Source organism: Pristiophorus japonicus, chromosome 25 (genome assembly GCF_044704955.1).
Source record: "Pristiophorus japonicus isolate sPriJap1 chromosome 25, sPriJap1.hap1, whole genome shotgun sequence".
Taxonomy (NCBI): Eukaryota; Metazoa; Chordata; class Chondrichthyes; family Pristiophoridae; genus Pristiophorus; species Pristiophorus japonicus.
The window spans coordinates 8634331-8646515 of record NC_092001.1 but is presented as its reverse complement, the minus strand read 5'-3'; the positions used below and the strand labels follow the sequence as shown (position 1 = coordinate 8646515).

Below are 12185 nucleotides of genomic sequence, written 5' to 3'. Positions count from 1 at the left end.
CCTGAAGTGAAGGAAGGCTGTTTGCTCAAAGAATCTCATTGCAAGTTTTCATCATTGTCGATATGCATGCACGGGCAGAGCAAGCTGTGAAGTGGACTTTTTTGCACCTTATTTCTGTTTGGATACAAAAAGCAGGAGATTGAATGGCTGACGATGTCGTATAGCAGAGACGAGGTGGCCGAGAGGTTAAGGCGATGGACTGCTCATCCATTGTGCTCTGCACGCATGGCTTCGAATCCCATGCTCGTCGTCGTTGGCTTGCAGCATAACCACTTTTTTTGACATTCACATTTCACCTCATCGCCAAATTCCCCTTTTACTTACAGGGATGCTGAACTTTCCTCATGTCATGTCTCAAATTAATAATATATTCGTCAAAAGGAGAACAGTTGCAGTACAATGGCGAGGGGCACTAATTAGATAGGTATCTGAGAGACAGCACATGCACGATGGGCCATAATATCATTTCTCACCACCGTCAGAATCTGAGAGCTGCGCTTTTCACTGTCGGCGGCTCGTTAGTCCACGGTTATGATTCTCCCTTCGGAATGATCACTTTTGAAATCCGAGAGGTCACGGGCCAAATCCCGGACGAGCCCCGCCATGTTTTACTCAAAGTTCCGCTTCAAACAGCCGCTCGACATGTGAGAAAACAGACGTATTTCACGTTAAAACGTGTGATTTTACGCCGATGTTCCCTAAGCATCCAAATCCCAGAGCAAAGTGAAACCCGCCAAACTGAGTAAAGTTAAAATATCTCAGAGGTACTCGGCTCTGTGACTCGTTGGATACCCTAAAGCCTTGTTTGGTTCCGGCCGATACTTGATCAGTATATCTTCCTGTCTGTACGCATAAGTTCACCTCAATTGGGATTAGCATACATTCAGCGTCAATCTCTACCTCTGCCCTGAATATGAGTGCGTCCTGTTTTTCTAGAGCTGAAAAGCTGAGAGAAGCTGCCTTTTGAATTCGTGCCTTGGCTGCCGAATTCAAAGCGGACAGGAAATCAATCCGGGCTGGCAAAGCTGCCTGGTCTGATTAAAAGACGGTGATACCCTATATTGTAGGCATGTTCTCGTCTTCTGGCCTCAACATTAGATTCAACGTATTGGATGATAAGCACCGCTCCCATTGTCTGGTAATGGTTCTGCTATTCCCACTAACACCTCCTCTGGACCATCCTTTGTTACGTTATTGCCCGATTACCACCCACTTTGCCTTTCTCCATTGTGCCATGTATTATTTAAACACTCCTGCGTTCGGCTGTATCACAGACGTTCCCATTTGTCCTTTCTCGCTGCGTATTTTTTCAAGGCGCTATTTTTGTTGAAAACATCTGTAATCTTTAACTTTTTCCTGAAATATCGGAATGATTATCCGACAGCACGTGAAACCGGATTCTTCCTCCACAAAATCTGCACGACCTGCCGAGTTTTACATATTTATCTGTTTTTATTCATTCTATTTCCGTGTCCCTTTTAAGGGGATTTGCTGTCTGTCCGAGATCATTCTCTGTCTCTTTAAAATGGTGTGCTATCCGACCCTCATCATTCTGTGTCTGTTTAAAAGGGATGTGCTGTCTCTCCCAGATTTCCAATTTCCAATTTCAAAACCTGCCTTTGGAGGTTAACGAATTTTAGTTTGTTTGTGTTTTTGTGTAAGCTAGAGAGTGTGCAAACGTGCTGTGCGATCTTACTGTCATGTGAGAAAAATGCATTACATGCAACTTGAAACCGTACTGATTTGATTGAACACTCCTTCGTGGACTCTCTGACGGTAGAAGAATCTGCTGAGGGATTTTGCTATTCCACGTCTGAAAGAAGGGAAAATACACAAGTTAGAAATATAGCGATTTTAGGCAGGGCTTGCGTGTGGGCTGTGTGACATGACGACATCCTCCATCCTTATTTGCAAATTCAAATCAAATCAAACCAATACAAGACATGACTGACTGACTGACTTTATTTATACATGTATATATATATATGTGTATATTTATATATAATTCCAAATTTTTAACTTCCAAAATAAATATGCTTTTTCTGTTCTGCCTGCGCTGCGCTCTCTTACATTTGACCTCTTTCACAGCACAAGCAGCTGCTGTCAGATCCAGCGGAAAGACACACTCGATTTTAAAAGATCGCCCTTGTAGCCCACATCTTCCCTCATGGCTTGTCTTCCACCATGGGGTTACTGTGTTTGGGTAGTTATTGACTGCACCTCTCATATCCAATGGAATTCTTATAGTTACACAGCATTCGTTCAATAAAAAAATACATAGATTATGAATCAATTATTTATTTCATTAAAACAACTCAAATTCAATTTTTTTTAAATACAATTTAAATGCATTTATTTTCTTAAAATGTTAAATATTTATATATTTCAGACTGGGCTGGTTTTACTTCCCTCCCTCCTTCCTTCCTGCCTGTCTATTACCTGTGGCTTCAATAACAGTCTCTGCGCCGCGTGGTCCTGAGCCCCACTGCACAATTGCCTTCAGGGATGATCGAAATCTCACTTTATTCTTTTAAAAGGGAACTGCTGTCAGTCAAGGATCATTCTGCATCTGGGTAAAAGGGATGTCCTTGCAATTCCGGATCATTCTGTGTCTGTTTAAATGGGCTAGTTGTCAGTACCGGTTATAATCTTTCCCTTTAAAACGGATTTTCTCATAAACCCGGGTCATCCTGTATTGTTTGAGAAAGAGTATGATTTCAGCTGCAATGACCGAATTGTTAAACTATAGTGTTCCAATTTACATTGGGGTTGCCTGCGCCGATGCGCACCCAGATCGCAGTGCATCTGTTCATTCACTCGAAATATGCTCATCTTTTCCTTAATCCACTCCTTAATATTGCAGTTGCCCCGAATTTGCTCGCAATATACACAACACAATGAATGGTGCTGGCAGCGGCCGCGTGGCCTAATGTATAAGGCGTCTGACTTCGATTAAAACCTCAAAGTTATCAAAAGATTGCAGGTTCGAGTCCTGCCGCGGTCAACTTAGCTCGCTACGTGAAATTTTATATTCTTTGTTGTGATACTGCCGAGAAACCAACCATCTCTTCCAGTCACTCACCTGAAGTGAAGGAAGGCTGTTTGCTCAAAGAATCTCATTGCAAGTTTTCATCATTGTCGATATGCATGCACGGGCAGAGCAAGCTGTGAAGTGGACTTTTTTGCACCTTATTTCTGTTTGGATACAAAAAGCAGGAGATTGAATGGCTGACGATGTCGTATAGCAGAGACGAGGTGGCCGAGAGGTTAAGGCGATGGACTGCTCATCCATTGTGCTCTGCACGCATGGCTTCGAATCCCATTGTCGTCGTTGGCTTGCAGCATAACCACTTTTTTTGACATTCACATTTCACCTCATCGCCAAATTCCCCTTTTACTTACAGGGATGCTGAACTGTCCTCATGTCATGTCTCAAATTAATAATATATTCGTCAAAAGGAGAACAGTTGCAGTACAATGGCGAGGGGCACTAATTAGATAGGTATCTGAGAGACAGCACATGCACGATGGGCCATAATATCATTTCTCACCACCGTCAGAATCTGAGAGCTGCGCTTTTCACTGTCGGCGGCTCGTTAGTCCACGGTTATGATTCTCCCTTCGGAATGATCACTTTTGAAATCCGAGAGGTCACGGGCCAAATCCCGGACGAGCCCCGCCATGTTTTACTCAAAGTTCCGCTTCAAACAGCCGCTCGACATGTGAGAAAACAGACGTATTTCACGTTAAAACGTGTGATTTTACGCCGATGTTCCCTAAGCATCCAAATCCCAGAGCAAAGTGAAACCCGCCAAACTGAGTAAAGTTAAAATATCTCAGAGGTACTCGGCTCTGTGACTCGTTGGATACCCTAAAGCCTTGTTTGGTTCCGGCCGATACTTGATCAGTATATCTTCCTGTCTGTACGCATAAGTTCACCTCAATTGGGATTAGCATACATTCAGCGTCAATCTCTACCTCTGCCCTGAATATGAGTGCGTCCTGTTTTTCTAGAGCTGAAAAGCTGAGAGAAGCTGCCTTTTGAATTCGTGCCTTGGCTGCCGAATTCAAAGCGGACAGGAAATCAATCCGGGCTGGCAAAGCTGCCTGGTCTGATTAAAAGACGGTGATACCCTATATTGTAGGCATGTTCTCGTCTTCTGGCCTCAACATTAGATTCAACGTATCGGATGATAAGCACCGCTCCCATTGTCTGGTAATGGTTCTGCTATTCCCACTAACACCTCCTCTGGACCATCCTTTGTTACGTTATTGCCCGATTACCACCCACTTTGCCTTTCTCCATTGTGCCATGTATTATTTAAACACTCCTGCGTTCGGCTGTATCACAGACGTTCCCATTTGTCCTTTCTCGCTGCGTATTTTTTCAAGGCGCTATTTTTGTTGAAAACATCTGTAATCTTTAACTTTTTCCTGAAATATCGGAATGATTATCCGACAGCACGTGAAACCGGATTCTTCCTCCACAAAATCTGCACGACCTGCCGAGTTTTACATATTTATCTGTTTTTATTCATTCTATTTCCGTGTCCCTTTTAAGGGGATTTGCTGTCTGTCCGAGATCATTCTCTGTCTCTTTAAAATGGTGTGCTATCAGACCCTCATCATTCTGTGTCTGTTTAAAAGGGATGTGCTGTCTCTCCCAGATTTCCAATTTCCAATTTCAAAACCTGCCTTTGGAGGTTAACGAATTTTAGTTTGTTTGTGTTTTTGTGTAAGCTAGAGAGTGTGCAAACGTGCTGTGCGATCTTACTGTCATGTGAGAAAAATGCATTACATGCAACTTGAAACCGTACTGATTTGATTGAACACTCCTTCGTGGACTCTCTGACGGTAGAAGAATCTGCTGAGGGATTTTGCTATTCCACATCTGAAAGAAGGGAAAATACACAAGTTAGAAATATAGCGATTTTAGGCAGGGCTTGCGTGTGGGCTGTGTGACATGACGACATCCTCCATCCTTATTTGCAAATTCAAATCAAATCAAACCAATACAAGACATGACTGACTGACTGACTTTATTTATACATGTATATATATATATGCGTATATTTATATATAATTCCAAATTTTTAACTTCCAAAATAAATATGCTTTTTCTGTTCGGCCTGCGCTGCGCTCTCTTACATTTGACCTCTTTCACAGCACAAGCAGCTGCTGTCAGATCCAGCGGAAAGACACACTCGATTTTAAAAGATCGCCCTTGTAGCCCACATCTTCCCTCATGGCTTGTCTTCCACCATGGGGTTACTGTGTTTGGGTAGTTATTGACTGCACCTCTCATATCCAATGGAATTCTTATAGTTACACAGCATTCGTTCAATAAAAAAATACATAGATTATGAATCAATTATTTATTTCATTAAAACAACTCAAATTCAATTATTTTTTAAATACAATTTAAATGCATTTATTTTCTTAAAATGTTAAATATTTATATATTTCAGACTGGGCTGGTTTTACTTCCCTCCCTCCTTCCTTCCTGCCTGTCTATTACCTGTGGCTTCAATAACAGTCTCTGCGCCGCGTGGTCCTGAGCCCCACTGCACAATTGCCTTCAGGGATGATCGAAATCTCACTTTATTCTTTTAAAAGGGAACTGCTGTCAGTCAAGGATCATTCTGCATCTGGGTAAAAGGGATGTCCTTGCAATTCCGGATCATTCTGCGTCTGTTTAAATGGGCTAGTTGTCAGTACCGGTTATAATCTTTCCCTTTAAAACGGATTTTCTCATAAACCCGGGTCATCCTGTATTGTTTGAGAAAGAGTATGATTTCAGCTGCAATGACCGAATTGTTAAACTATAGTGTTCCAATTTACATTGGGGTTGCCTGCGCCGATGCGCACCCAGATCGCAGTGCATCTGTTCATTCACTCGAAATATGCTCATCTTTTCCTTAATCCACTCCTTAATATTGCAGTTGCCCCGAATTTGCTCGCAATATACACAACACAATGAATGGTGCTGGCAGCGGCCGCGTGGCCTAATGTATAAGGCGTCTGACTTCGATTAAAACCTCAAAGTTATCAAAAGATTGCAGGTTCGAGTCCTGCCGCGGTCAACTTAGCTCGCTACGTGAAATTTTATATTCTTTGTTGTGATTCTGCCGAGAAACCAACCATCTCTTCCAGTCACTCACCTGAAGTGAAGGAAGGCTGTTTGCTCAAAGAATCTCATTGCAAGTTTTCATCATTGTCGATATGCATGCACGGGCAGAGCAAGCTGTGAAGTGGACTTTTTTGCACCTTATTTCTGTTTGGATACAAAAAGCAGGAGATTGAATGGCTGACGATGTCGTATAGCAGAGACGAGGTGGCCGAGAGGTTAAGGCGATGGACTGCTCATCCATTGTGCTCTGCACGCATGGCTTCGAATCCCATTCTCGTCGTCGTTGGCTTGCAGCATAACCACTTTTTTTGACATTCACATTTCACCTCATCGCCAAATTCCCCTTTTACTTACAGGGATGCTGAACTGTCCTCATGTCATGTCTCAAATTAATAATATATTCGTCAAAAGGAGAACAGTTGCAGTACAATGGCGAGGGGCACTAATTAGATAGGTATCTGAGAGACAGCACATGCACGATGGGCCATAATATCATTTCTCACCACCGTCAGAATCTGAGAGCTGCGCTTTTCACTGTCGGCGGCTCGTTAGTCCACGGTTATGATTCTCCCTTCGGAATGATCACTTTTGAAATCCGAGAGGTCACGGGCCAAATCCCGGACGAGCCCCGCCATGTTTTACTCAAAGTTCCGCTTCAAACAGCCGCTCGACATGTGAGAAAACAGACGTATTTCACGTTAAAACGTGTGATTTTACGCCGATGTTCCCTAAGCATCCAAATCCCAGAGCAAAGTGAAACCCGCCAAACTGAGTAAAGTTAAAATATCTCAGAGGTACTCGGCTCTGTGACTCGTTGGATACCCTAAAGCCTTGTTTGGTTCCGGCCGATACTTGATCAGTATATCTTCCTGTCTGTACGCATAAGTTCACCTCAATTGGGATTAGCATACATTCAGCGTCAATCTCTACCTCTGCCCTGAATATGAGTGCGTCCTGTTTTTCTAGAGCTGAAAAGCTGAGAGAAGCTGCCTTTTGAATTCGTGCCTTGGCTGCCGAATTCAAAGCGGACAGGAAATCAATCCGGGCTGGCAAAGCTGCCTGGTCTGATTAAAAGACGGTGATACCCTATATTGTAGGCATGTTCTCGTCTTCTGGCCTCAACATTAGATTCAACGTATTGGATGATAAGCACCGCTCCCATTGTCTGGTAATGGTTCTGCTATTCCCACTAACACCTCCTCTGGACCATCCTTTGTTACGTTATTGCCCGATTACCACCCACTTTGCCTTTCTCCATTGTGCCATGTATTATTTAAACACTCCTGCGTTCGGCTGTATCACAGACGTTCCCATTTGTCCTTTCTCGCTGCGTATTTTTTCAAGGCGCTATTTTTGTTGAAAACATCTGTAATCTTTAACTTTTTCCTGAAATATCGGAATGATTATCCGACAGCACGTGAAACCGGATTCTTCCTCCACAAAATCTGCACGACCTGCCGAGTTTTACATATTTATCTGTTTTTATTCATTCTATTTCCGTGTCCCTTTTAAGGGGATTTGCTGTCTGTCCGAGATCATTCTCTGTCTCTTTAAAATGGTGTGCTATCAGACCCTCATCATTCTGTGTCTGTTTAAAAGGGATGTGCTGTCTCTCCCAGATTTCCAATTTCCAATTTCAAAACCTGCCTTTGGAGGTTAACGAATTTTAGTTTGTTTGTGTTTTTGTGTAAGCTAGAGAGTGTGCAAACGTGCTGTGCGATCTTACTGTCATGTGAGAAAAATGCATTACATGCAACTTGAAACCGTACTGATTTGATTGAACACTCCTTCGTGGACTCTCTGACGGTAGAAGAATCTGCTGAGGGATTTTGCTATTCCACGTCTGAAAGAAGGGAAAATACACAAGTTAGAAATATAGCGATTTTAGGCAGGGCTTGCGTGTGGGCTGTGTGACATGACGACATCCTCCATCCTTATTTGCAAATTCAAATCAAATCAAACCAATACAAGACATGACTGACTGACTGACTTTATTTATACATGTATATATATATATGTGTATATTTATATATAATTCCAAATTTTTAACTTCCAAAATAAATATGCTTTTTCTGTTCTGCCTGCGCTGCGCTCTCTTACATTTGACCTCTTTCACAGCACAAGCAGCTGCTGTCAGATCCAGCGGAAAGACACACTCGATTTTAAAAGATCGCCCTTGTAGCCCACATCTTCCCTCATGGCTTGTCTTCCACCATGGGGTTACTGTGTTTGGGTAGTTATTGACTGCACCTCTCATATCCAATGGAATTCTTATAGTTACACAGCATTCGTTCAATAAAAAAATACATAGATTATGAATCAATTATTTATTTCATTAAAACAACTCAAATTCAATTTTTTTTAAATACAATTTAAATGCATTTATTTTCTTAAAATGTTAAATATTTATATATTTCAGACTGGGCTGGTTTTACTTCCCTCCCTCCTTCCTTCCTGCCTGTCTATTACCTGTGGCTTCAATAACAGTCTCTGCGCCGCGTGGTCCTGAGCCCCACTGCACAATTGCCTTCAGGGATGATCGAAATCTCACTTTATTCTTTTAAAAGGGAACTGCTGTCAGTCAAGGATCATTCTGCATCTGGGTAAAAGGGATGTCCTTGCAATTCCGGATCATTCTGTGTCTGTTTAAATGGGCTAGTTGTCAGTACCGGTTATAATCTTTCCCTTTAAAACGGATTTTCTCATAAACCCGGGTCATCCTGTATTGTTTGAGAAAGAGTATGATTTCAGCTGCAATGACCGAATTGTTAAACTATAGTGTTCCAATTTACATTGGGGTTGCCTGCGCCGATGCGCACCCAGATCGCAGTGCATCTGTTCATTCACTCGAAATATGCTCATCTTTTCCTTAATCCACTCCTTAATATTGCAGTTGCCCCGAATTTGCTCGCAATATACACAACACAATGAATGGTGCTGGCAGCGGCCGCGTGGCCTAATGTATAAGGCGTCTGACTTCGATTAAAACCTCAAAGTTATCAAAAGATTGCAGGTTCGAGTCCTGCCGCGGTCAACTTAGCTCGCTACGTGAAATTTTATATTCTTTGTTGTGATTCTGCCGAGAAACCAACCATCTCTTCCAGTCACTCACCTGAAGTGAAGGAAGGCTGTTTGCTCAAAGAATCTCATTGCAAGTTTTCATCATTGTCGATATGCATGCACGGGCAGAGCAAGCTGTGAAGTGGACTTTTTTGCACCTTATTTCTGTTTGGATACAAAAAGCAGGAGATTGAATGGCTGACGATGTCGTATAGCAGAGACGAGGTGGCCGAGAGGTTAAGGCGATGGACTGCTCATCCATTGTGCTCTGCACGCATGGCTTCGAATCCCATTCTCGTCGTCGTTGGCTTGCAGCATAACCACTTTTTTTGACATTCACATTTCACCTCATCGCCAAATTCCCCTTTTACTTACAGGGATGCTGAACTTTCCTCATGTCATGTCTCAAATTAATAATATATTCGTCAAAAGGAGAACAGTTGCAGTACAATGGCGAGGGGCACTAATTAGATAGGTATCTGAGAGACAGCACATGCACGATGGGCCATAATATCATTTCTCACCACCGTCAGAATCTGAGAGCTGCGCTTTTCACTGTCGGCGGCTCGTTAGTCCACGGTTATGATTCTCCCTTCGGAATGATCACTTTTGAAATCCGAGAGGTCACGGGCCAAATCCCGGACGAGCCCCGCCATGTTTTACTCAAAGTTCCGCTTCAAACAGCCGCTCGACATGTGAGAAAACAGACGTATTTCACGTTAAAACGTGTGATTTTACGCCGATGTTCCCTAAGCATCCAAATCCCAGAGCAAAGTGAAACCCGCCAAACTGAGTAAAGTTAAAATATCTCAGAGGTACTCGGCTCTGTGACTCGTTGGATACCCTAAAGCCTTGTTTGGTTCCGGCCGATACTTGATCAGTATATCTTCCTGTCTGTACGCATAAGTTCACCTCAATTGGGATTAGCATACATTCAGCGTCAATCTCTACCTCTGCCCTGAATATGAGTGCGTCCTGTTTTTCTAGAGCTGAAAAGCTGAGAGAAGCTGCCTTTTGAATTCGTGCCTTGGCTGCCGAATTCAAAGCGGACAGGAAATCAATCCGGGCTGGCAAAGCTGCCTGGTCTGATTAAAAGACGGTGATACCCTATATTGTAGGCATGTTCTCGTCTTCTGGCCTCAACATTAGATTCAACGTATTGGATGATAAGCACCGCTCCCATTGTCTGGTAATGGTTCTGCTATTCCCACTAACACCTCCTCTGGACCATCCTTTGTTACGTTATTGCCCGATTACCACCCACTTTGCCTTTCTCCATTGTGCCATGTATTATTTAAACACTCCTGCGTTCGGCTGTATCACAGACGTTCCCATTTGTCCTTTCTCGCTGCGTATTTTTTCAAGGCGCTATTTTTGTTGAAAACATCTGTAATCTTTAACTTTTTCCTGAAATATCGGAATGATTATCCGACAGCACGTGAAACCGGATTCTTCCTCCACAAAATCTGCACGACCTGCCGAGTTTTACATATTTATCTGTTTTTATTCATTCTATTTCCGTGTCCCTTTTAAGGGGATTTGCTGTCTGTCCGAGATCATTCTCTGTCTCTTTAAAATGGTGTGCTATCAGACCCTCATCATTCTGTGTCTGTTTAAAAGGGATGTGCTGTCTCTCCCAGATTTCCAATTTCCAATTTCAAAACCTGCCTTTGGAGGTTAACGAATTTTAGTTTGTTTGTGTTTTTGTGTAAGCTAGAGAGTGTGCAAACGTGCTGTGCGATCTTACTGTCATGTGAGAAAAATGCATTACATGCAACTTGAAACCGTACTGATTTGATTGAACACTCCTTCGTGGACTCTCTGACGGTAGAAGAATCTGCTGAGGGATTTTGCTATTCCACGTCTGAAAGAAGGGAAAATACACAAGTTAGAAATATAGCGATTTTAGGCAGGGCTTGCGTGTGGGCTGTGTGACATGACGACATCCTCCATCCTTATTTGCAAATTCAAATCAAATCAAACCAATACAAGACATGACTGACTGACTGACTTTATTTATACATGTATATATATATATGTGTATATTTATATATAATTCCAAATTTTTAACTTCCAAAATAAATATGCTTTTTCTGTTCTGCCTGCGCTGCGCTCTCTTACATTTGACCTCTTTCACAGCACAAGCAGCTGCTGTCAGATCCAGCGGAAAGACACACTCGATTTTAAAAGATCGCCCTTGTAGCCCACATCTTCCCTCATGGCTTGTCTTCCACCATGGGGTTACTGTGTTTGGGTAGTTATTGACTGCACCTCTCATATCCAATGGAATTCTTATAGTTACACAGCATTCGTTCAATAAAAAAATACATAGATTATGAATCAATTATTTATTTCATTAAAACAACTCAAATTCAATTTTTTTTAAATACAATTTAAATGCATTTATTTTCTTAAAATGTTAAATATTTATATATTTCAGACTGGGCTGGTTTTACTTCCCTCCCTCCTTCCTTCCTGCCTGTCTATTACCTGTGGCTTCAATAACAGTCTCTGCGCCGCGTGGTCCTGAGCCCCACTGCACAATTGCCTTCAGGGATGATCGAAATCTCACTTTATTCTTTTAAAAGGGAACTGCTGTCAGTCAAGGATCATTCTGCATCTGGGTAAAAGGGATGTCCTTGCAATTCCGGATCATTCTGTGTCTGTTTAAATGGGCTAGTTGTCAGTACCGGTTATAATCTTTCCCTTTAAAACGGATTTTCTCATAAACCCGGGTCATCCTGTATTGTTTGAGAAAGAGTATGATTTCAGCTGCAATGACCGAATTGTTAAACTATAGTGTTCCAATTTACATTGGGGTTGCCTGCGCCGATGCGCACCCAGATCGCAGTGCATCTGTTCATTCACTCGAAATATGCTCATCTTTTCCTTAATCCACTCCTTAATATTGCAGTTGCCCCGAATTTGCTCGCAATATACACAACACAATGAATGGTGCTGGCAGCGGCCGCGTGGCCTAATGTATAAGGCGTCT

The 12185-nt window shown here is 42.4% G+C and overlaps 4 non-coding genes across 4 annotated transcripts; all 4 read left to right on the top strand.

Annotated features, from left to right (window-relative positions):
* The first annotated feature begins 168 nt into the window (after positions 1–168).
* Positions 169–250, top strand: trnas-gcu (transfer RNA serine (anticodon GCU)). The gene has a single exon. It is a non-coding gene; the product is annotated as a tRNA-Ser (tRNA).
* A 2999-nt stretch (positions 251–3249) lies between these two features.
* trnas-gcu (transfer RNA serine (anticodon GCU)) lies at positions 3250–3331 on the top strand. The gene has a single exon. It is a non-coding gene; the product is annotated as a tRNA-Ser (tRNA).
* A 2997-nt stretch (positions 3332–6328) lies between these two features.
* trnas-gcu (transfer RNA serine (anticodon GCU)) lies at positions 6329–6410 on the top strand. The gene has a single exon. It is a non-coding gene; the product is annotated as a tRNA-Ser (tRNA).
* Positions 6411–9409: 2999 nt separating this feature from the next.
* Positions 9410–9491, top strand: trnas-gcu (transfer RNA serine (anticodon GCU)). The gene has a single exon. It is a non-coding gene; the product is annotated as a tRNA-Ser (tRNA).
* The last annotated feature ends 2694 nt before the right edge of the window (positions 9492–12185 follow it).